Raw genomic sequence first — 25,926 nt, forward strand, 5'->3', positions numbered from 1 at the left:
TTACTGCCATCCAAACATTTTGAAAGGATATCCAGGGCATCACAGGCTCAATAAATGTGTGGTTTCATAGTCAAAACCACTCCTGATTTGTAACATCTAGCCTCAAAATAAACTGTTAAACAATTAACCCCTGGCTTTTTAAATGGGGCATCTCTAAACAATGGGCAATATCACTATATAGTGTGTGGGTCTATATTAAATTCACATAAATTCAGGTTTACTTATATATTGCCAAATCACAACAGACACCTCAAGCCACTTTATACTGCAAGGTCTCAAGGGCCGGTGTCCTGCAAGTTTTAGATATCACCCTGGGTGAACACACCTGAATCACATGATTAGTTCATTACCAGGCCTCTGGAGAACTTCAAGACATGTTGAGGAGGTGATTTAGCCATTTAAATAAGCTGTGTTGGATCAAGGACACATCTAAAACCTGCAGGACACCGGCCCTTGAGGCCTGGAGGTGGACACCCCTGCCCTATAGTATTCTGGAAAAAGCCCTAACAATCAAATAAACTTCCTATGAGCAACAGGGCAACAACAGGTTTTGTAAAGATTGAGCCTTAGTTGTTTTTGACCATTTTATCAAAAATGTATACACCACGATTACATTATGATATATTAAGGGTTGGACACTGTAGACTGAACAACTACATTATCAGCAGCAGCACTGCTCTTTCCTTCCTGTGCCCCAGTTCAGTCAATGTGGTGGAGGGCCTGATGCTGACATCTCACTTTGGCTATCTGCTAGGGCAGCCAATAAAACTGATAATAATCACAAAATAACTTTTCTTCAATATAAATATGAGACATGGTCAATATAAAGGCAAGAGAACTCAGTCCATCAATGTTTTGACAGGCAACATGAAAAGCCATGAGAATAACACTGTGCAAACTAATAATGTGGTTAGAAAAGCATACACTGCAAATTATGTCGAAAGCATGTTTCCACAAAGCCAGGTACAACCACAAATTGTTTTTACCATCTGTGTCATATTGTAAAGTTCACTGCACAATGCAATGCTAGACTTTACAGTCCCAGATGCCATCTTCTATGCCATACCTTACAACAAAAAACACGGGCAATGCAGCAGATTATTTATTTTTACCGAAAGCTAACAGTGGGGTCATTACTAACCTATGCCACTTTTTTTGCTATTGTCAAGCTTTTTTGCTTTTGCACAATTCACTCTCACATACTACTTGTGTTTGATTGCAGAGGTAAGATTTTGTGTATGTCTGACATTACCCGAGGTCCACAAATCCCACCCACTGACAACATAACAAATATAGTCAATCCTCATCAGCTGTCATGATGCAGTGCAGGACACTTTGACCCACATCATGCACATTACTGGTCTTGCAGAGTAGTACGGACCCTGATGACAGGGTCCATGCTGAGACACATAGGTCATATGTGTCTCAGCTGAGGGTCGCAGATGCCAACAGACTTAATAAACTAATCCGTAAGGCCAGCAATGTTGTGGGGATGGAGCTGGACTCCCTCAAGGTGGTGTCGGAGAGGCGGATGCTGTCCAAGATAAAGACAATGTTGGATAACACCTCCCACCCACTCCATGACATGTTGGTCAGTCACAGGAGCATGTTCAGTGAGAGACTGAGATTACCGAAAAGCACCACTGAACGACACAGGAAATCATTCCTGCCTGTGGCCATCTCCCTGTACAACGCATCCACTTAACACACTGTTTGCTGCTACAACTACACATGTTTCTTTTCCAACTATTTATTTATGAGTGACTTATGTATGTATGTATGTATATATATATGTATATATTGTACTATTCTTAGTTAGTGTATTGTCTGTCTTGTCTTAATGTTGGTTTAAAATGGAGCACTGTAACAAAAAATAATTTCCCCCAGGGATCAATAAAGTATTCTGATTCTGATTCTGATAAGCTACCCAGCCCACTGGTTTAGGTTACCACATCAAAAGCTGAGACTGGAAAGGATCCCTGAATCAGAAATGAGGGGCGGGTGTGCGCATTTATGTGTGTGTGAGAGAGAAAGGCAGTAAGGCTGGTAAACACTGCCTTAAAACTAACACACACCATTACAAACACACAGTATGCATATAACCACTGCAGACAGTAAGCTAGCCAGACTAAATATTGTCTGCAGGTATGAGCTCACTGTCAAATTTAGCTTCCATCTGGTCAGGCTGGGTCAGGGTCTCTGCAATAGTTAGCAGTCCGGTAAGCCAGAGAAATGAAAGGAATTGCATGGCGGTTATAAATGCAGTAAGATTATTGATATCAAATGCTACGGACTGGCTGACACAACAAATGCCTAACAGAATGAGACTTGGGGCCAGTTTAAAATTCTTTGTCCTCAACAAAAATAAATCAGTCAACCCAACGAAAAACACAGTTTTACAAGTGGAATGGTAGTTAATAATAGACATACATTTCTAATATATCTAACTATTACGTAGAGTACTAACAGTCCAGTGTGGACATTTCCAGCCGAGTATGATAATATTAGGGGAGGGGGTTTGTAAACTGTTAAAAACATGAAACACCTCAGGAAAAAACCATAACAATAAGAACAGTAAGAAATACACTGGAATCTTCAGAGGGTAAATAAACAGAACAATCACAGTATATTCCTATAATTTTCTCAGGGTAACTTAATAGCTGCTACCTAGGACTAGTTTTTAGTTCATTCACTGCATCATTTCAAATTTCATAATGGGAAAGCATGCGTAGCAAGAATGCCTCTCCATTTTCTCTGCAGAGGCTGAATGAAAGATGAAGGTGAATGAAATCGCAGATCGCTGCAAACAGGAGTGAGCATGCACACACAAACCCACAGAGAGCAGTGGGAGACGTACACAGGCAGCTTCGACCCAGTTCATCTCCTCTGTATTCAGCTGCACGCCTCGCCCATTTGACGTCAGAGAGAACCCATTTCACAAAAGGCAGCAAGGTTATGTCTTCGCAGAGTGGAGGCTGATGTGTGTGTAGTAAAAGCAGAGTTTGTGCAAGCTCAGTGCCTGCACATATCATATATCAGCAGCCCTCGCAGTGTGTGCGTAGCAGTGCTTGTCTGTGTCAGAGAGGATTCCCCTTTGCGTTGGTTGCACAATTTCACATAGGGAGGGGACGAGGGCGCTGGCAGAGCACTCGGGACTGTAGAATAGCGGTCCATGCACATTTGCTTCACTTAAATATCTGTAGATAAGTCATTTGTCTATATAGTTTTCAGCCACAAGCTCCGTGAAAGGGATTAAGAACATTATATGGGTTAGAGATAAGGACACAGAGAGGGGAAAAAAAGCATTCTGTCAGCACTCAAACACAAATGAGGGGAACATAAATGGTCGAATGTAGCGGAAGAAAGGATTTCTCTTCTTCCATTTATGTTTCTCTCCGTTCTTCTCCTTGCCACCCCCCCTCGTTTCTCTCTGTGTTATGAGGATACCCCTTCCTGCCTTCCACCCCCTCCACATCAACCCCTCCTATCAATACCTCTCTCTCCTTCCACCCACTAATAAATGTTAGTTCTCTCTGCCTCTCTTTTTCTTCCTCTTTTAATGTGTCTTCTTAAATTGTCAAGCCTGGTGCTGACGCCATCCTCCTCCACTCAGCCAGCCCACTCAGTCCTGTGGGACGAGCTATGACTCATTCTCTCCCTCCTTCCCTCTTCTTCCTCCCTAGTTACCTACCTACCTACATACCTTTCCGTAACCATCTCTCTGTGGCTCACTACTTATACCCTATGTATAAGTCGTTTTTCCACTGTTGCATGTGGAAAAACATAAAGAACGTATATAAAGAGAAAAAAACTTAACAAAATAAAACACACAAGGACAAAGTGGGTGATGGCATAAAAGATGTGTTAGCTACATAAACGACTATCTTTTCTGCATAATGAACAAACGCCAGTGGAGAGAGAGGGGGCAACTTGATCCTGGATGCATTATTGATGAAGGCAAGAGTGCAGGAATGTGGGTGATGAAGAAAAATATTGAATTCCATGTGGGCCAAAACTAAACAAGTAAATAAGAGTTGTGAAATAACCACTTTTATTTAAAAAATTATCAATATAAGAAAAAAATGAAATTTAAAATATCCATTTAAAAATAACAGTTCTGCTATCCTTATCACAAGATATTAGTAAAAGGCTTTTTGAGGTCACTGTCAAGGTGTGTGGTAGTAATTTAGTATTTTTCTTGCCCAAGGACACAACGACCGGGGCTCGAACCGGCAACCTTCCGATTACAAGGCGACCAGCCAACTCTTGAGCCCCTATACTGGTGGTGCCAACTAACTGTCAGATTAGGCCTCCATCACTACCCCCGAGGCTGCCATGCAAGTCTACCAAGGTACACAAGTCCGCTGCTGCCTAAGCCCCTATTTGCCCCTGTCTGTATCTTGAAATTTCCCATAGTTAAAGTTGCATGCTGGCAGGAACCAGCAATGAGCTGGGGTTGAATTCATAATCATCATCTTCTATGGGCCAACTCCCTAGTAGAAAAACCCTGTTTGCCCCACCATATACACTTCAAGACTTGTTTTCATTTGATTTATGTATAAAGATCAAATGTATAAAGAGGCATGTTTCAAGGACTGCATGATGTTTGTTAACTTAAATAATCATGTAAAATATATGAAATTACAACAATGACCAAAATAATCGTAACCATGCTGTCTCATTCAAAATAATGCATTTTATTTCTTTATTTTGTGGCAAAAGGGATAACTGCTTGGGGTCTATGTTAGCGATGAAGCAGAAAAACAGAGACCTTGTACACCTGATATGCATATTTAAATATCAATCAAAAGGTGTATCAACACCAGTGTTGAACAGGGTTTACTAGAGGTGCAACGGATCACGGTTGATCCGTAATCCGAACCGATCCCACTCCACGGTTCGGCACGCACATGATCCAAAGATTCGAAAAAGAAGAAAAAAGTATGTGTATGGTGCGCATGGTGGGTCTGTCAAGCGATCGTTATGGCCAGCGCTAGCGGTCGAAGTGGAGGAGCAGAGGAGTTTTCGGTATTTAAGCAGCCCTTTGCTGCCCAGTCCGACCGGGCTAAAGCTATTACAAAAGCTATTGGGGTGTTTAGCTGCAGACGGGAGGCCGAACTCCCGAAGCATGTATGAGCAGGAAAAGTTTAAAGTTATGGCTGAACTGTCCCAGGCATCTTCTGTTGCACTAACTACTACAAATGGGTGGAGCTCCAGGGCAATGGAAAGCTATGGGACCGTGACACTTCATTATATCACAGTGGAGTGCGATATAGTCCTCGGTATGTATTATTGTAGGGTCTACCTTACAATATAAAGCGCCTTGAGGCGACTGTTTTTGTGATTTGGCGCTTTATAAATAAAATAAAATTGAATTGAGTGGTAGATACAAAGCCCTATACTGCCCTATATTGAACCATAATTTTTTTTTAATAATTGCGTGGAATGAGTCTTGAGTTGAATGTTTTTAACAGGCAAAAAATACTTCAATAACTGAATAAGTAAATGTTAAATTTTTGTCTTTTTTCGTTTTTTGCTGATCCGAAAATTGATCCGATCCGTGACTTAAAACCGTGATCCGATCCGTTGCACCACTAGTGTTTACACATTGCAGGCCCAAAAGCTACTTTTCAGTTACAAATATGTGAGGAAGCAAACACACAGATGACCCACCTCTGTTTCCAATAAGAAAATGGGGCATTCTTTTGTTTTGCAATGTATAACAGACAAATATCTATTTGTCTATCTGCCGAAGACAACACTACTAAAATGAGAAAATGTCATGAGCATTCATCATGTTTTACAACTGAAATATTCCTGAAACTTTGTGCAAAATGGGAACAAACTCAAATTCTGCTAAATCTAATATTTTAGACACAGCATTACTGAAGCATTAGCAACTAATAAAAAAAATAAGGAAAAAAAAAAATCTGTCCAACAGCTAGGCACTTCACGGTGTTTAACCCTTCTGGGCAATCAGAAACGTGATTTGAAATAATCACATTTCTTAGCTGCCCTCAAGAAGATGTATATTGGATTTTAGAGTTATCTTGTCTCCTCAAGCACCGTGAAGAGATTTATGAAAGATTCTGCCTCCCACACTTGAGCCGCTGATGTTAAATGAATAACTGTGTCAAAATGAAACTGGGTGGCAGCTACTGCACTCATTATAAACCTTATGTAACATATCAGCTTCTTTTAGTGTGAGAAGCAGTGCAAGAGGATGTAAGAGATGGGAGAGGGGGGGAAAAGAATGAAGGATGGAGGAGCAAAGGGTGGCTAACGAGACAGGAAGAGAGGAAAAACTTCTCAATGATGAAACAATCTGCACTGTTAAGTGATTGGACCAGACTTCCACCAATGGGAGGACCAGCTCCATGGCAACAAGCTCTGTCACCAAGAGAAAAGCAGCCATATCCCTCAACACCCCCATATTTTTTTTCGCTTCTTTTCTCTCTCACGACCCTCGTCTATCCCCAATTACAAAGCTCAATGTATTTATCATTGGGTATTCTTGTAAAGACAAAAACGACACACACAGACACACAAAGAGCAGCATCGTGGGTTACATATAGCCTAAACAACACAGCTCAATTGCAGACACAGCAAACACACAGGGGGACACCAGCTTAACACAAAATTATTAGAATGTGATTCATTCACACAGTTTGTTTAAATGTGCACTTTGGGCATGACGTCCTTGACTGTCTCCATTCACATGAAAGCAGTGACTAACTACTAGGTCTGTTGGAGCTGAACCTTGACCTAAACAGACTGAGCTCACAGACACAAGAACAGATTTCCAGAATAAGTAAGTAGGCCCCAGCAGATAGTAACTGCCCTTTTCTGTCAGATGCACATTATGCACAGTAAAAGGTCATTGTACACCCATCAGCCAAAAAGAAATTAAACACTCAAAGCTTTGTGCATCAATGTTATTTTAAATATTGCTGACATTGCTCAAACTAGCTCACAGTAAATTTACAGGACATAGGTCTCTCAAGTGAATCCATTCAAAATGCTATAGCTCACACTGAAGCCTTCCAGAGACATTAGATCATCTTCAGGTACGCTCCAATTATATTTTGTTCCCCACAGCAAGTCACAGTTGAGTGTGATAAAAGGAAATGGCTCCGTCTTTCGGCTTCTCCCTTTGGGGGTCGTGACACTGGATCATCTGCCAACATCTCACCCTATCCCTGACATCATCTTCTGTCACACCAATCCATGAATCTTCTCTGTGGTCTTCCTCTTTTCTTCCTGCCCAAAAGCTCCATCTTCAACATGCTTTCAATATATCCGCTATCCCCCCTCTGCATATGTCCAAAACATCTCAGCCTCGCCTCTACATTTGTTTCCAAACCGCTCAACCTCAGCTGTCCCTCGGATGTACTCATTTCTAATCCCGTCTCTCCTGGGCAGTCCCAATCTTAGCATCTTCAACTGTGCCACCTACAGCTCCACCTCCTGCCTTTTGTGAGTGCCACCATTTTCAAACAATATATCAGAGCGGGTTTCGCTACCACCTTCTAAATCCTTCCTTTCACGCTTGCTGCCATCCTTTAGTAACAAAGTACTTATGCCACTTGTCTCCACCCGCTCCACCCTGCCTGCACTCCCTTCGTGCCCTCCTTACACTGCACTGTCCTTTGCTTTGGCTGGTTGACCCCAGGTATTTAAACTCATCCACTTTCACTACCTCAGCTCCTTGCATCTTCACCTTTCCACAGAGATAGCAACTGAAAAAATTAAGACATTTGCAAAAAGTTTTATCCAGCTAGTTTTCACAGTTTAGCATTTTAGAAATGCTATAAAAACCTGTTTGCTTTTGCCCACTATCTATTATTTTCTGTTCTGTACAATATGAGAGCAGAGTGGAGCAGCAACAATTTCTATTGCCCCTTAAACCACTTCATAATCACTTCAGTCTAAAAACTGAGTTATGCTTCCTCAGAAGTTATTCTTAAGACTTTCTGTGTGATCATGGGATGAAATTCAAATTTGCCACAGTCTAAGTGGAAGTGACAAGCTGACAATTATAGACAGGTGGAGGAAGAGGAGATGTAATATTTAATGCAATCTCCCCAGGGTGATATTGACAGTGCTGCACTGGGTTGTGTACATGTGCCGCAAACAACTGAGGGACACAAAAAAAAACACACACACTACGGGGTCACTTGAAGAGCGTGCACTCTGATAATGTTCTGTCTCACAACATTAAAGAAAGAGATCCAGATCATCAAGAAAATGTCATGGGTTCTTCCTTTGCCCATGCTCCACCTCTGCATGATGTTTCTTCAGTTTCACTTTGCCAGTTCTTATGTAATCTTGTCAACATTCAGGGAAATAAACTGTATGGATGGAATGGTGTAGTGGGAGTGGATTTGCAGTACTACTTAATATCAGGATGTTGTGTGGACAAAACCAAATCTTTTTCTGGCTGCTTATTTTCACACCAAGTGAAAAACCACATAATTACACATCATTTAAAATGCAGTGTCTAGTCTTTAAAAAGCTTATAGAGGACTCATGAATGAGTATGTGACTGTCGCAAGTTATTCAAGGAATCCTTTGTCAGAGTGTGCTTCTATTTGACAGCAAAACAGATACATTTCCAATTAAAAAAAATATCTAAACACAGATTCTTTGGTAAATTGAGCAGTATTACAAACACATTTGTCCCCCAATGTGCTTGCACTGTGCTCCAAAGTTAGTGTCTTGTGTTATGACATTTACTTAAGTGTGTTCTTTATAACTTGTCTTTTAGAAGCACACACACACCACTTAATCAGTTATATTCATTTAATGTTAATTACACTGACATCCAAAAAACAAAAGAATGAAGTCAAACTAAAGGAGGGATTAGAAACACTGCATCTTTTAATAATAGCATGTACTGGGATTGTTGCAACAATCCCACTAATTACTGCTTTGATCAAAACAGAGCACTACTCAAAACTGTGAAGTTAAAACCCATAAGCATTTTGTTGTATTAGAAATGTACAATTCAAAGCTTTGTTGACGAAATGATTAGCCACCTAGGACATAAACTGCCCACTCTTCAAAAGTGTAGACTGTAGACCAGTACAGGCTTAAGCAGTTCCCATGACTGAGGCACAGGCTGTGGAATAGCTAATTGTGATAGATGGGTCAAGAGGGGAAACTAAAAACAAAAAGAAAATTACATGACAACTGATGAGCAACATTAGAAACAGCTTTCGAGAACTGGGCTGGTTATAAGTAAGGGTTTGCTTGCACACGCTATTAGATTTTACAGTGCTACTTTGGGATATTAGAACATAATGGTCTAGTATATATTATAAAGTCTGACTACTGCTAACCAACTACTGGATGTGTCCAGATGGTGACCGATGTCCTCTGTGATCTACACAAATGGCTCTATTTGCCTGAGCCAGACTTAATAACAGCTGTATTTCTGGGCTGCCAACACCACAACACTGTTGGCTTCTTGAGTACTGCCAGCCAGCCAAACCCAGAAGTCAGGCATCCAGCCAGTCAACTTGCCAGGCTGTCTATCTTAGGCCAGTGCAAAGTGGTGGTCTCTTACAATGTGGCTTGTGCACTCAAGAATAACCAGCAGGAAGGAAACACTGCCATTCATTCAGCCATCCAGCTAGTGAATACTCATTTCCCTAGATCACCAGACATCATCCTCTGCAGTGTTTCTAATCCCTTCTTTAGTCCCAAGGGCTAGTTTTGCCAAATAAATATCAAATACCATATACCACAGTCCATGGCCTGAAAACAAGACAGACACACCCCAAACAAGATCTCTGTACGCATACCAGATGAGGTTAGTGGTTGGTGATACGATGATCTTAATTTGGCATATGACCTGCTTGTCAGAGGAGCCATATAGAATCTGTCGTGAAATAAATTACATCAGGCTGATTGTAGCTTGCAGAGTGAGTGAAGTCATTCACTGCAAGATGAAGAGTAGTGTGTAGCAAATATATTTATTATTTAGTTTCTAATATTTACTGGAATAATTCAACAACATCACTAATTATACTCTAATACAGATATATCGAGTAAGCATTGTTAAACCTGTAATGATGCTAAAACTAGGGATGGCAATATATGCGTTCCTTAAAAATATATTGATTTTTTAGTCAAATTAAGATTGAGAGTGTTTTTCATACTGATCTACTGTCTGATATTGCATTACATAAAAGATTTCTTAACCCTCTGATTCAAACAGCCCCCTCACTCTCATTGCTTTCCTGCTTCAAGAAAGGACACAGAACTGGATCAATAATAAATAAAGTGATGGTTAAGTTGATGATAAACTGTATGTGTGGCAACAGTGAAAGAAGGAACCCTTTTAAACATATTCTAGTCTCTTGACAAAAAAAAAAAAAAAAAAGGACATGCTGCCTAGAGCTGGGCCATATCATACCATTCACAGTAATACCAGTATAATGTTAGGCAATGATAAGAAAATGAAATATCGCGATAGAATTTGGGTAAAAACGCGCATGCGCAGTGCCGTTGTTTTCATACACACATGGCAGAAAAAAGTATGGCGGCGACAGAGAATGCAAAGGGCGAAAGCAGATCATTGAATGAAACAGATGAACCAGAATTGGTTTATAAAAATGGTGCAACTTCAGTATGGTGATATTTTTGTGCCACTATTCTGAGCGCACGTAAAAAAAAAAATTGCAGGTGCAAGTGTTGTATTTTGAGGAGAAATTTATTTTGAGCGAAGAAAAGCTAAATTTGAGTGAACAAAATTCATTGCTGCATGCAAAAAAAAAAAAAAAAAAAAAAAGTCTTTTTTACAATAGCAGCCCCTCTCGCTCAGTTTTTGCATTTGCACTTGCTCGCAATGTGTTGCTTGCGTTCTCAACATTACTGCCCGTGCACGTTCAACTTTTTCTGTGCACCATTATATTTGTGCCACAAAACCAGCCAATCACAGATATGGATGCAAAAAAAAATCTGATTGGCTGTTTTGGTCTCCAATCAGCTCGAAATGACGAAATGCAATATCCCAGAATCCATTTCGTCCAAAACTCAAAGGAGGCAGTGGCAGAGCAACACAGAGTGGCGGAGTTTGAAATATTACTCTTTCTGGGTCACAAAATAAACTTTTAAGATATTTTCATGCGAGAATGGTGCTATGTAAACTTCAAATAATTGCTAGATTTATCAAGACATCACATATTTGCATAAATGCTCTAATGTTTTCATTAGAATAGAGGCACAAAAATGACACCATGCTTCAGTGGTGCGGAACAGGTTTGGCTTTCGTCCGTCAGATACACACCGAAGCACATTTTTTTGGCAGAGCATGCAAGCGGGCCATCGTTATTACCAAACTGATTTTATGTGGTACACGGCGCTCAAAAATCTGTCAAAAATATTTTAGTACGACTTTGCTAAGCTACGAAGCCGCACCGCTTGATGGATTGTCGGAGCACTGCGGCTACCATAGTCAGGAGCCTCGCGGAGTGATACGTACTGTGCTTCAACATAATATTACCGCATTGTGTGTGTATAACCTCTTTTTAAGTTTCGTGGATATTAAACATGGTTATGCTCAGGATATGTCGGCCAATTTCCACTGGAAATGCCTTTTGGTTAAATTGTCAGCAAGGAATTTGCATTTGCACTGTTAAAATTTTATATAACTTTAATGCACATAAAAAATATGGAACGCCAGGACTGCCATAATGAATTAATTAAATACACCATTAAATAATTAATTAAATGTGGCAATAATTAATTAAAATTGGAATTAATTAATTAAATAAATAGTTATGACACATGTAATTAATTAATTATTGACACATTTAATTAATTATTTATGTATTTCACATTTTAATTAATTATTGACACATTTAATTAATTAATTATTGACACATTTAATTAATTATTTATGTATTTCACATTTTAATTAATTATTGACACATTTCATTAATTATTGACACATTTAATTAATTATTTAATGATATATTTATTTATTTCATTTTGGCAGTCCTGACGCCTGGCTCTCATCATGAAATAATTTTATCTGTCAGCCTCACCCATCAAACTCAGGGGGCGGGGTTAACGCTGATCGAGTCAAAACCATTGCTTTGGCCTGGTGGCCATTGTTTCTAGCACACAACAACCGGCATGTGGAAGCTAACAGAACTGAGCTTTGAAAAACCCTGTTTGTGTGTTACCAAATACCGTTTTAATATTTTTTTAGCCGAGAATGTAGTGGTTTAATCTTCATGTGTCTGGTCGGTTTGTCAAGATACAGCCTCTTTGCAAAAGTGTTTCGATGATTTCGGAGATGTCTGCCCAGTCTCACGGCAAAGCGTGGGATAGACCCGCTCGCCTCGCAAGCAATCCCACCGACAAAGCGCAGGCCCCGGTACACAGCTGTAGTAACCCCCGCTGACTTCTTTTACTGAGGTTATATTTATCGGTGTTTTATTTCCTGATGTTCTTATGTGTCCTACGTGTTTCAGTCGCCAATTCTGAATTATAACTAACATTAAAAACATGTTTAAGGAGGAGAGAGAGCAAATAAATCTGTTTAACATCTGATCTTTGGGTTTTTGTTCAGTAATCAGCGTGACCTGTGTATAAACACATAAAAGAGATAACGTTGGTGTTTCCGTCATGTAGTAACTGCTGGCTTTAACTGTACAAAGGTTGTTCGACACTATGAAACACATACAGACTTCATGATGTTCGGCTAATATTTTTATTGTGAATATTAATCATGCTGACCTCGCTCTGTACACCACGCAGCGAGGTCAGCATATCCACGATATCCTCAGCTCCATGAGTTAACACAAAGTTTCCCAGCTGACTATCTAACTGCCAACTATTCCAGAGACGTGAAAATATACAGCATAAAGAAAAGTGTAAGAGACTCAGCAGCAGATTAGAATAACAGTTATACATTTAATAAATCACCAAATGAATCCAAGAAACGAGCAAACCTGTTCCGACAATTTGAATTTGTATTCCCTCAGCTGCAGACTCGCTGCTGTTTAAATGTTTGAAAAGGAAGATTAGATATAAAAAACGTCAAACATAGACTCAGTCTGCCTTCACATTTGATATGAGGCCAGCACGTATAGTGGCCTCAGCAGGCTATTACTGAAATACACGTGCTATATCATAAACTATGATATAAACAGGGAGGTCCTATTAACATGTTTAGTTTTAAAGGACACCTTCCTGCCTTTAGTCTCATTCATGAGCAGTATTAGTTTTCTTCTAACATCCAGAAGTCTGCACGATGTGTTTCATAGTTTGTAACAAGCCTTTGACAGGTAAACATAACATGACCGAAAAAGAAAAAAAAAAGAAAAAAAAAAGAGAGAGAGTGTTGACATAAGAAGAGAAAATTCTCTCAATTATGGAGACAGACAAATGGTTCATTTATGTTTGATGTGTGTTTATTCCTCCCTAAATATCGTCGGTGAAGTTCGCCATGCATGTCAGATTTTCCTGCGCATTTTTATACCTCTGCCAACAGAGAGAGAAAAAAAAATCACATTCTAACAGACAGCTGGTGCTTAGAATACAGTTGAATAACTATTAAAAAACAGATGATATTTAGATGATAGCTCAGTCTAACACATGTGCCAGTGAACCATTAAACGTCTGTGAAACTATGCAGTTATGAAACGTAACTTTAACCTCAGCCAAACCGATTTGCTCAGTTGTAAATAAAACAGCGAAGTAAACGTGACCCGACAGACAGAACCTGAGTGAATGAAGTCCAGCGTTTAACCACTGAGAGCTAAAACTCAGCTGAGGTTTCAAAGCTGTGTGCCGGTGATTGGACATCAGCCGCTGATGAAGCTGGTTCGCCTATAAAGTGCTCTGTAAGGAAACGAGCTCCAGCAGCTCTGCGCTCGGGGAAAACACTATATTTACTTATCTTGTGCAGAAAAATGCGCTGACATTGCGTTATATCGAGCACCGGCTGCCCAGTTAAACTGTGACTATCACCAGGTAACGTAGGCGTGTTTCTTGAATTAGCAGCAGGTGTTAAACAGCTGACAGATGAGGAGGAGGATGCATGCAGGTAAACTGAGGGTCTGTTGAGCTGATCGCTGGTTTCGTGAGAAAAATGTCAGCTCGTTCTTTATGTTACAGAAGCACAGAGACACAAGACCAGGCGGAAAGAGACGATCGTTCGGTGAAAATGAGAATCTGCGAATGCAACATGTGGAACACGGAGAGTGGAATATGTAAACAAACCGGTTAACGTAACCCCCTCGGTGCACTCTGCATGCTAACTGTTAGCAGAGCTAGTGAAATCTCTGAAAACATCTGAGCACTTTTGCAAACATGTTCTATGTTGACAACCTGACCAGACATACGTCGCGACATTCGCGGCTAAAACACTGTTAAAAGTGTAGCTGGTGACAGAAAAACGGGGTATTTTAAAACTACACCACCACCATTGCTGCTTGTGATTTGATCTGCATTCTGGGATAACTGGCTGCCCCAAGTCTACACAAGCAATCGATTTTCTAGGATCGACCTGTTTTGACTTACTTTGCACGGCAACCAATCAAATGTTAGAGAAGCTGCATGGGCAGCGTTAACCCCGCCCCCTGAGTTTGATGGGTGAGGCTGACAGATAAAATTATTTCATGACGAGAGCCAGGCGTCAGGACTGCCAAAATGAAATAAATAAATATATCATTAAATAATTAATTAAATGTGTCAATAATTAATTAAATGTGTCAATAATTAATTAAAATGTGAAATACATAAATAATTAATTAAATGTGTCAATAATTAATTAATTACATGTGTCATAACTATTTATTTAATTAATTAATTCCAATTTTAATTAATTATTGCCACATTTAATTAATTATTTAATGGTGTATTTAATTAATTCATTATGGCAGTCTTGGCGTTCCATAAAAAAACAGCTGCTTGTTTAAGTGAAAATACATTGATTGGGGGGGGGTTTGCACTAATAAAGTTGTGGAGTTGTAAAGTATTTTGTCACGCGTCAATTATATCGTTATCGCAAATTTTCAAATATATATCGTGATAAATATTTTTGGCCATATTGCCCTGCCCTAATGCTGCCCTGTTTTCTTTGATTTTTTTTTTTTATTTAGTTTGGATGGCAACTTAGTTCAGGTCTGAAGTAGCCTATTTGAAATATTATAGTCGCAAACTTCTGAAATGTACCAGCTTTGACTTAACCATCAACCAGCAGGTTAAGAGGATAAAAGCTTCTTAATACATCATACATGCAAACCGATAGTGATGTCTTTTAGGTGGCTATAATTTTTGCTCCTGCCCACAGCATGACCTTCCTGTCAACATGGTGCAGGGGTACATTCATGCCTACAGAACTTTCCTTACAGAAAATACTTCCAAAGAACAATAACCCATGTCCATGCATGAAAAACAAAATTACAGTAACTTCCAAAACTTTTAGAACAAAATCAGGGCATAAAGTTTACATAGATATATATGAAGACAACATGATCACATTACAATTATGTGATCATGAGTTCAACTAAGTCTGTGAGGAGAATTGTAATTCAGATTCTGAATTAGGGCTGGGCCATATTATACCGTTCACGGTAATACCGGTATAATGTTAGGCAACGATAGGAAAATGAAATATCGCGATAGAATATGAGTAAAACGCGCATGCGCAGTGCCTTTGTGTTCATACGCACATGGCCGATTGTTGAGTGAAACAAATGAACCAGAATTGGTTTGTAAAAATGGTGCAACTTCAGTGATGTGGAACTGGTTGGTGTTTGTCCGTCAGATACACGACAAAGCACATTTTTTTGCAGAACATGCAAGCGGCCGTCGTTATTGTCGTATTTGTCGGACTAAGATGCTCTTAAATCTGGGAGTAATCTGGGTCCTAAACTCCGAATACTTCAGGTCAAACGAACACTGCAGCATCACTGAGAGTTAAAAACTGTCTAAATTCTTTCATCTTTAATAAAACGATCAGCATTGCTGCTTTACCAGGTGTAACTATGAAGTTTAACTTCCAGGCATCCATGAAAACAAAATTTATTACATTTAACGGAGTTAGAAGTTAGCAGGAAGCTAGCGGAAGTTAGCTCGCTAGTTTCGCTAGTTACCCAAGCATGATATAGCATGTTCTGACTGAGAGATTTCTGAAAAATTCAAACGTACAGCTCTGCTATCACTTCCAACATAAATGAAGACAGGAAACTAAACAGCAGTGACGTTTGTAGGGTTACTGAAGTTGGGCTAGCTGGTATATAATGATGTGCTACGTGATCGCTAGCAACACAGCTATGTTAGCATAACATAAACAGTGAAGCTGGAGGACGAACACTAACACTTTTCCACTTATAAAAGTTAACGTGCCTGATAGTTAGAGACAAATGCAATCGCATGGCAGGATGCTGTAAACGGACCAAACTTCAGTCAGGAGAACAACTGAGATAATCCATCCACAATAGAAGGTTAGTCATTAATATACTGCAACAACATGGGAATAGAGCAGCTGCCAGAGAATTCAACATTAATGAATCAATGGTACAGAAGTGGAGGAAGCAAGAAGAATGAGTTTAATAAAGTTTGATTTATCTGACTGCTTTGTTTCGCTTAATGTGCCTTATAATCCCGTGCACCTTATGGTCCGAAAAATACGTACTGCACACTGCAGTTTAATGTTGCAAAGCACCTCTTTTTTAACTTCAGTGGATATTATACATGGTTATGCTCAGGATATGTCAGCCCATTTCTACTGGAAATGCCTTTTGGTTAAACTTTCAGCAAGGAATTTGCATTTGCACTGTTACATTTTTATAAAGCTTTAATGTACATAAAAACCAGCTTCTTGTTTAAGTGAAAATAAAAGGAAGGTTGTCTTTTTGCGCTAGTAATGTTGTGGAGTTGTATTTTGTCTGGCATCAATTATATCGTCAGTTATATCGTTATCGCAAATTTTCAAATATATATCGTGATAAATATTTTTGGCCATATCGCCCTGCTCTATTCTGAATGTCAATTGTTCCCCAAATCATCTTATCCACTGGCCAAATCACTCACCTCTAGACGAGTACCCATCATCACACAATTCACTAAAAGCACAAATGTCACGGCCTCTGTCCATTATGAGCTAACATTACAACTGCAATGTCTCAACAATGACGACACTGTGTTAAAATAGAAAAATAAGGGGAGGAAGACAGGCCTGCTGTTGGCTACTTGAGCTGTAGATGCAAAATGAAACAAATTGTATAGACTACAGTGAATTTAGTTTAGTAATGTATCCTAAGGATGCTAATTTACACCATTTTCTCAATTAGACATGGTAATTATTAAATCAATAAATTGACAAACAGACGACTTTTCCACAGGTTTACTGCGATATTTACAGCAAAATTCAGAGCGGGGTACATTAAGAATCTGACATTCAGATATAATTCAACACTGCCGTGTTTACTTTAACTCAAATAGCCAAAAACTTCATTAAAAACTGCTATTCTATGATTGCGCCAACAAAACCCAAAATACTTAACAGAGCAAACAAGCTACAGTGTTTCACATTAATTTACTATTATCTTTAGAAGGGACAACAGTTCAGCACTGATATATTGGTAATACCTATCTATGTAAAAGATGTACTTTCTGACTGTAGTTGGTCCAGCTGCTACTGGAAACAGCTGGTCAGGTGGAATAGATGTCCAAAAGCATTGTCTGTCAGTGCTTACTAACCACGAGCATATTTATACACCGAGCAGAGAGCGCCACGATACACTTCATCACTTTATTTTTAATGTTTTTGAAAGCATGTGTAATAAGAGTCCTGCTGCTCCTGAACGTTTGGGGTTTTAAAAGCTACAGCTGCTCTCTGCTGTCTGACGCTCAGCTCCCAGACTCTGTTAGTGTTTGAAAATCTGAGTTCGGTATTAACCAGGTAACATTTTATGAGACAACGTACGAGTTAACTGATGACCTATGTCTTAGATGGAAAAGAGGATCTGATGTAATACAATTTAAGCAATACCAAGGGGCAATCAGCAAACACACCCATTACTGCATGCTAAAGCAGCTTCTAATGGTCAGAAGTCAGTAACACAGAATCTGACTAGTCAACAGACTTGTCTAAAGCCACCATGGTAAAAACAACGACTTCACAACCATGCTAACAAGGACAAAATATAAACCTATTTACAAAAGGAAATATAATATTAGTTCTCTTAGTACTGATAAATTAAGTGTCTCAAATGACACTGTGCTTTAAGGAGGGAACGCAGCACATCTGAATGTTGTTTTTTTGTTTGATTGTTTTTTTTAATGTCCCTCAATATTTAACAAGCCATAAGTTAATCACTGATACCAATTAGTCACCAAATTCCAGTTGATAAATTCTGGACATTTCATGATATGAAATGTGTTGATGTGGTGAATTCTAAAGACAATTTCTCCTCAGCTGTGAGAATGTTAGCATGACACTGGCAACGCACCAGCCCCAGCACAGATCAGAAAGTACAGTTAATTAGAGAAACCGCACAGTGCAGCGGCTCACTAGATCACGTAGCTGACCTGACAGCGGTGGCAGGTCATCAGTGTGCTGTGCTGTGCCATGCCATCTGTTTACCTGTAAAAGCCAACTGCTCCCAATAGGTCTGCCAGCATAAGGATACCAATTTCTGTTCCCTTCTTCTTACAGTTTTGCTTGCTTGCCTCTCTGCTCCTGTGTTCATCATTGCCTAATTATGCAAGTTATTTTTGAGGCTATTTAATACACCAAGTTTAGAAGCACTCCTGAACTTGTCTTGTTTACACCAACACCTCTCGTCTTTAGAGGACTCCTGCTGTTATATTTCGCTTTCTTTTAGTTGTCTCTTCATTAAAATTCACCAAGTGGGCACACGTCTGTCCCAGTCTCATCTGAGGATAAAGTAGATACAAGGTTGAGCTGACCTACCTTGAGCCACATAGTCATTTTACTTGAACATATAAGCCCCACAGTAAAGCACAAGTTGTCTCTATAGTTTACAGCTCAAATAATTGCAGTTGGATTTTACTGGCCCTTCTTCCTTTTAGCTCCTGTTAGCCATCTACCTTCATTAAAGTTATGCTTTGTGTCAGGTACATTCATTTGTAATGCAGATGTCAATTCATCAGAAAAGAACTGATGTATTTATAAAAGGTCACACATAAATTAGCATGTATTAATACTATAATTAGCTCAAATGAGGACACATCAAAAATAAAAATAAAAAACCGCTGTAAAAGTTCAGATGAGTAGGGAAAGTGTGAAATCAGATAAATAGAATTCAATCAGTGCTTCCTTATTGTTTGTTTTTGATGATTTGGTTTTCTTTTTTCATGTAACAAAATTCAAAATAAAAGTTTTGGAGTTAGATTTTTCTTAAAGTCTCAAAGGAGTAGGTGTGAACCTTCTGACGTATAAAGCAATTACAGCAGCAGTTTCTCAGGGGTTTGCTATTGATTTTTTTTCCCCTCTCTTTCTCGCCCTCTCGTGCTTCCTCTGTTTGATACACAGGCTTTTTCCCACGCATTAACAATTAGTATGCAGCAGTGAGGCTATAGGTGCACCAACTACGTAAGGAGAAGAACTCCAATATCACAAACAAACAGCAAAAGTACTGGTCATGCAAGGATGCACACATATTTTTATCAAGTGAGGGGATGGACTTTATTAGCTCAGTCAACGCTAATCACCTGACTTCAGCTATCTGTGTTGTGTTACAAGAGAAGAGACTCACATGTTAATAAACAGCAAAAGAAAAACAGCAATAGCTCTAGCAACATAACACCAAAGGAGCATTTTATATTTAATCTGGAGCTGTGGCAGTTGTCTGTCTTTTCAATTTCTAACTGAGAACAGGGTACAATGATGGGCTCGTTGCCATATTATGTACATCAAGCTAATTCAATAAGATGCATTACTTAGGAGACTAAAAGAGATGGATGCGTGTACATAAAAAATGAATTATATAAACAGGCCATGTTCAGAACAAGGGAGATCTAGGGCAAGCAATCAAAAAAATAGAATAAAAGCAGGAAATGATGAGGATTGTGGGTTGATTTTTCAGGGTTATAACCACCAGAACAGTGATAGAGGGAAAGCCAGGTCTTCTAAACCTGAAGCAGTGCTCAAGCCATGAGGATGGCTTGCTATTTATAGTGACAGATTTTTTATTCAAGAGGGTTCTGCTGTTGTGCATCTCTCACGGCTGTGCTGCCTCTCTCGCACCTCCTCTCTAGTCTGTTCATTCCCGTACACTGTGTTCCACAAATAAAGGAGGAGAAGTCTTAAATTCCAGGTGCATTCACAAACAGTCACAACCACTATTGCTTAAAATACAGTGCAATCCACATGCCTTATGTAAGCCCATACGTTGTCCTTTTCCTCTGCACACCTCCCTCCCTCACAATCGGTATGACAGTGTTGCAGAGCAACGCCTACTTCAGTGACTCTCCACACCACCAGCCCACCTCCACCCTCCTCTGTCCCTCCTCCCACACAGGGACAGTGGAAGGGAATTCCTTATTACCTCAGCATTTGCCTCAAACATGTTTCATGACCCTGTACACATGACACTGGTAAATACGCCACACATTATAGTATCTTAGATGCTTTCATGTATACATTTTTTCTGTGCAAATGCAATCACATGTGATAAAATAAACTGTATACACACTATAGGAAACTACCTTTCAGTCAACCTTAATACATCATATTTGCACTGTTGATGAGACATTGCTTAAAAATGCTTTAGGAACTTCACAAAAGTTGTTATGACACATTGCATTATCAGAGTTAATTATAGCAGCAGCAATGGCTTCATGCTAAAAATCACACCTACAGCTACAGAAGCTACATCTCACCTACAAATTATTAACACCCAATGACAAAGACGCACAAGCACATTCACTTACAGTGCACATCCTTCCTGTATTTAGAGTTCAGCTCTATGGATCTCGAGCCAAATCAGATCAGGTGTCTCAGATAAAACCAAATCATCGCAGGAGAATGAGCAGCAGAAGCAGATCTGGGCAACGCTGTCATTAGTTTTCTCTCCCCTATTACTACAAATAAATGTATCCCATTTCCTGCTGGAGTTGTAGGGTGTTTAAGGTCTTTCTTCCGTCTCTTCAGCTCATTCAACTTTTGTCGTCTTCAAGCTTGCCGTGTTGTCTTCTTGTCTGTACACACTACCAGCTCAGTTTTCTTAATGGCTTTCATGAAAACGGTCAAAAAACTCTATTTCGACTGCCCCCTTTCTTTTTCTGAATGAAGCACAAGCACAGCAGTGAGAAAGAAAATCTTGCTTGTAAGCTGGCTCCCTCTCTCACTACCACACTTATGCCATCATGCGCACAGTATGCACCCCTCCCTTCTCCTCCGACCCTCCCTTTCGTGTGGATTCTGTCTCTCTCTCTCTCTCTCTTACAGGTCTTGTTTGCTCTCTGCCTTTGTGAAACAATATAATTGCAATGACAGGCAAACCATGGCGCGCAAGAAGCCAAGCTGTTTAAAGAGTTGCTTGGATCCGCTATAATGTCACTTGATACAACAGTAGCACCACTGAAAGCTTATAGTAAATGAATGAATATAAATAAATAGACTCTTTTACAGGTACAGGTTAAGGTTTGGAACTTTTTTTGCAATAATCAAACACCTGGAGACAGGCAGAAGCCACAGTCCCCATTCATCACTCATTATATGGAAAGTCTGAAGTCGTTGTCTTTGGCGTTTGTCTGGACAAACTAAATGAGTACTGACAGATGCTGGTGAACCAGACAACTGCTCCAATATATAAACAATTTAAAAAAAAAATAAAGAGGAGGAAGGGAAGATGGAGTGAAATAATGAAACCACCTCATTAGCAAGGAAAAGCCTTAATCCCACAAGACAACACATTTGCATGTTTTCCCAGTAGCCCCCACTGCAAATGACAGCTGAAAGATGCAGTGGAGGGAAATTATGCAGTCAAAAGTTCAGCATCAAGGAAAACATCAGGAGGATTATCTGTCTCATGGTTTCAGGCTTGACAGTATGTGACCAGGCTTTATAGAGCAAAATTTGAAGAAAAATGTTAGAATGTGGTCCCTCTAGAAATTGTATTCATGCAGCTGTGAAAAAAAGACTGATTGTTCAATCATTAGTCAAAAGTCATTTGAATATCAACTCACAACTTGCAGACAAAGGAGCTCGCGATGCAAGTTAGACTGCACATCCTTAGTTCGCTAAAAAATTAAAAATTTAATGTACCACTGGTCAAAACTTTGGTACCGCTTAAAAAAAAAAACCAAAAAAAACCCATAGTGCAGCATAAAAAGGCCTCAAAGTCCACACACAATTTCACCTACCAACAGCTTCACCAAGTTTCACTTCATGCAAGTTATAACACAATCCAGGGGATAAGTCGATCATTAATATTAAGTCTACAATTAAGAGAAGATTTCATAAAGGCAAATAAAATGATTATTTAAAACAGACTTTACTAAAAGATGCACGCCATAGGATTGGACTTCAAGAAGTTGAAGACGAAGAAGTCGAAGAAGAAAAATGGTGCACATTGTTTTGTGGGGAGTTCTACCCCCGTCCATCATGGATACTTGCATGCAATTGACATATAGGCCTGTTTAAATGCATATCAGAATATCATTTTCACCAGTTTCACAGATCAGTGTTACATTTCTAGTCAGCTAAAAGTCTCAGTAAATCTTGTTTTCTCAAAACACTGTTTTATGTGTCCAATCTTTATTCAAATAGAACAAAACTGTTTTAACCCTTTCCTCTTATAAATGCAACCTCCTCTGGACCCTTGATATCACTGACACATCAGCATATACCGTACATCCATAAGATGTGGTTTGATGACCATTAGAACAATTTCTATGTTTTTTCCAGGCGTAGCTGCGTAGGCAGAGACCACCCTTACTGACTTCTGATACAAACCCAGTTGTTTTGTTCTGTGATCAGGCATGAAATATGACAGAAAGCACTCAGTTCAGAAAATAGCTTCAAGGATTACTTCTAGTAGCCTTTCAGGTAAAGAGTTACAGTACTACAAGTTCACGCAGAAACATAGAAACAACCCTCCAACAGCAACTTGGGTACTCTGAGCTTTGTTACTTTTATAGTACATGTAGTAATTATTAGGTTATTCTGTAATGCTTTTCTCCTGCTTTGGGAGAGGGCAGTTTATGTTCAAATATATATCTAGACTCACATCAATCCTCGATATTTATTTCATTTATATTTCATAATTTGAATCAAACTATCAAAATGTGATTTCAGTGCAGAGTTCAGCTTTAAGGCTGACGATATACATAGTGCCACCTCTGCAAAGACACAAAAGTAATTAGACAACTGACTGACATGCAGATTCATGGCCAGGTGAAGTCTGTTCCTCATTCCTCATTTTGCGATGACAAATTCAACATCAAAAATCTGAGATTATTTTCAAGTGCATATAATAACTATTCACTGTTCACTCTTAATAAGAGGTATTTGGTCACATACTGTCAATTAAGGTACAAAAATAAATAAACCTGTCCATGAGAGACAGAAAAACTGAGAAATGGCAAAATCAGCAGAAATCACTGACCAGCTCAGCAACACCAGAAACGCCCTAAAAGGGTGGAAACCAACTGAAGTAAATAATCGCAGAATTATTTCCGTGGTTAAGAAATATCTTTCACAACATTTACCTAACTCAAGCATATTCAAAGAGGTATCACTGTCAGAGTTTAAAAGAGATGCACAGGGTATTTAAATACAGAGGGTTTACAGCAGTTGTGCAATACATGGATTACACTTAACAACAAGAAAGCTAGAATACAGTTTGCCAGAAAACATCTAAAACCTGAACGTAGAACCTGCCCAGATCTGGGGGAAAAAATATTTGGACATATATTAATTAAATCAAGCACAGCTTGCACTATAATGAAGGGAAGACAAACTGAAAAGGTAACGAATGACTCATGATCCTTAGCGTAGGGCTGTGAGATATGACTAAAATCTCTTATCCCGATATAAAACATCTATCATCCGATAACAATATAAATCACAAAAATTTAACATTTTCTGTAAATTCTGTGAATCTCGGGTTGCTGAAGTGTTTCCAGCTGGGCGTTGTGTACCTGGAGTCGAGTGTTTTAACCGATGCATGAAACTACACATTTTTAGACATAGGAAACAGCAGCCGATACAACATTTGTATTTATTACACGGCGTGCTGCGGGGGAAAGCCTGTTCTAACGTTTGAGTCTAAGGTTTATTTTTTAGCACCTGACGGCTCCTTTTTGCTTCTCATCCGTAAATACTCTGCATACTTTTTCACATGATTCAGTTTATTTTGAGAAGTCTCAACAGGATCTTGAGCTTTATTATGAAAGGTTTATGTGGAAAATAAACAAGCGGACATGCAATGGTTTTACCATCGTTGTTGCTAACGACAACGCATAAAAACAGGCGATTGTCCGTCTGTTGTGTGGTTATATTAAATATAAGAGAAAGAGAGAACTTTAATAAATTAATATAGCCACTACAGTGACCATCAAAACTATGAGAAAATAATGCCTAAACAGTTTATTTTGCGACACCATGAAACAAACGATAGCGTAAAATGAAACGATAGACATTTTTATATCGTCATCCGATATATATCGTTACATCGAACAGCCCTACCTTAGCATGCCATATTATCTGTCAAATCTTGTAATGAGCATGTATGGTTGCCAGTGGAACTGGTCCACTAGTGTTTATTGATGATGATAAAAGTAGTAGTAGGAGGATGAACTAAGTGTACAAGGCTATAGTCTCTGCTCAGATTCAAATCCTACAAAACTGAACATCACTCCACGGAGTGAATGGATAATGAATTACAACAGACTACGGTACAAATGCAACCTAAGAGTTTCTTCAGTGGCCAAGCCAGCCACCTGATCTCAACTTAACAAAGCATGCTTTTCACCTACTGAAGATAAACCTGAAGGCAGAAAAACCCACAAACAAGCAGCCACTAAAGGTGGCTGCAGAACAGGCTGGCAGAGCATCTCAAGGGAGATTTAGTGGTGTCCAGGGGTTTTTGACTTCAGGCAGTCACTACAATCACGTCATCTTTGCCCAGGTATTTAAAATGATCATTTTTATATTTCAAATTGTGTTAGTCCAGTCACATTTGAGCCTTTGAAATTGTGTTATTATGCAAAACGCCAAAACATTCCAAACAATTAATGCAATGTGTTTGTTAAACCCCTTGTAGTGACAATAAAAGTTTGCACTTCACTTACATCTTGACTATCTGATTTAAAATCCACTGTGGTGGTGTAAAGAGGAAAAATTACAAATATTGTGCCATAGCCCATACACTTATGCACTTAACTGTACAATAAATTTCCCTTTAAAGTCGAAACACTGAGCAGAAGATCAGTACTGTGGCTCAGTGGTTAGTAGCATCACCTAACATTTGAGAGGGCCCTGCAAAACATAAGCAGCCAGAGAAATTTAATAAACAGCTGTTTAGCATCGAACATCTTTTCTAGCATTGCTTAATTTAAGACACCAGACTTACCCAACCAATGATTCTACAATCCTAGCATGGCCTTGAAAAAAGGTTAGTCTCAGGCTAACAACATGACTGGGATAAAATGCATTGCATGGACTAATGCCTCATAACCTGTCCTGTCACTTCTTCAGCCAGGTAGCTTCTTTCACAGATCAGTAAGAGAAGGGCTTAGAAAGAAGGAAGAAAGGGGAGGGGCTGAGTGAGGATCAGTAGCCAAAGATACCACAGATAGACTGAGTGGGAACACAACCACCTTACAAGATGCTGCCATTTCTGCATGCAGCATAGCTAAGCTAAAGCTATTATGAAACACTTGGAAAGCTGTTGTTATTTACACTGCAAATATTCAAAGCAGTCATAACAG

At 39.3% G+C, this 25,926-nt stretch overlaps 1 protein-coding gene across 12 annotated transcripts in view; it reads right to left on the reverse strand.

The window, feature by feature from the left end:
• The window catches only part of r3hdm2 (R3H domain containing 2), a 60,422-nt gene that overhangs the window by 31,643 nt on the left and 2,853 nt on the right, over nucleotides 1-25,926 (reverse strand). The window contains exon 1 of one of the 12 annotated variants that reach the window (XM_085457658.1): nucleotides 20,923-21,308. The exons of the other annotated variants lie outside the window; for them this stretch is intronic. The gene's annotated coding sequence lies outside the window, so the exon portion shown is untranslated. Of the gene's footprint in view, nucleotides 1-20,922; nucleotides 21,309-25,926 lie in introns of those variants that run through there. 12 annotated transcript variants of the gene reach the window in all.

The sequence above is a fragment of the Copadichromis virginalis genome, linkage group LG5, assembly GCF_057382275.1.
Source record: "Copadichromis virginalis isolate Kocher_CV1m ecotype Utaka linkage group LG5, C_Virginalis_male_GT1.1, whole genome shotgun sequence".
Classification (NCBI taxonomy): domain Eukaryota; kingdom Metazoa; phylum Chordata; class Actinopteri; order Cichliformes; family Cichlidae; genus Copadichromis; species Copadichromis virginalis.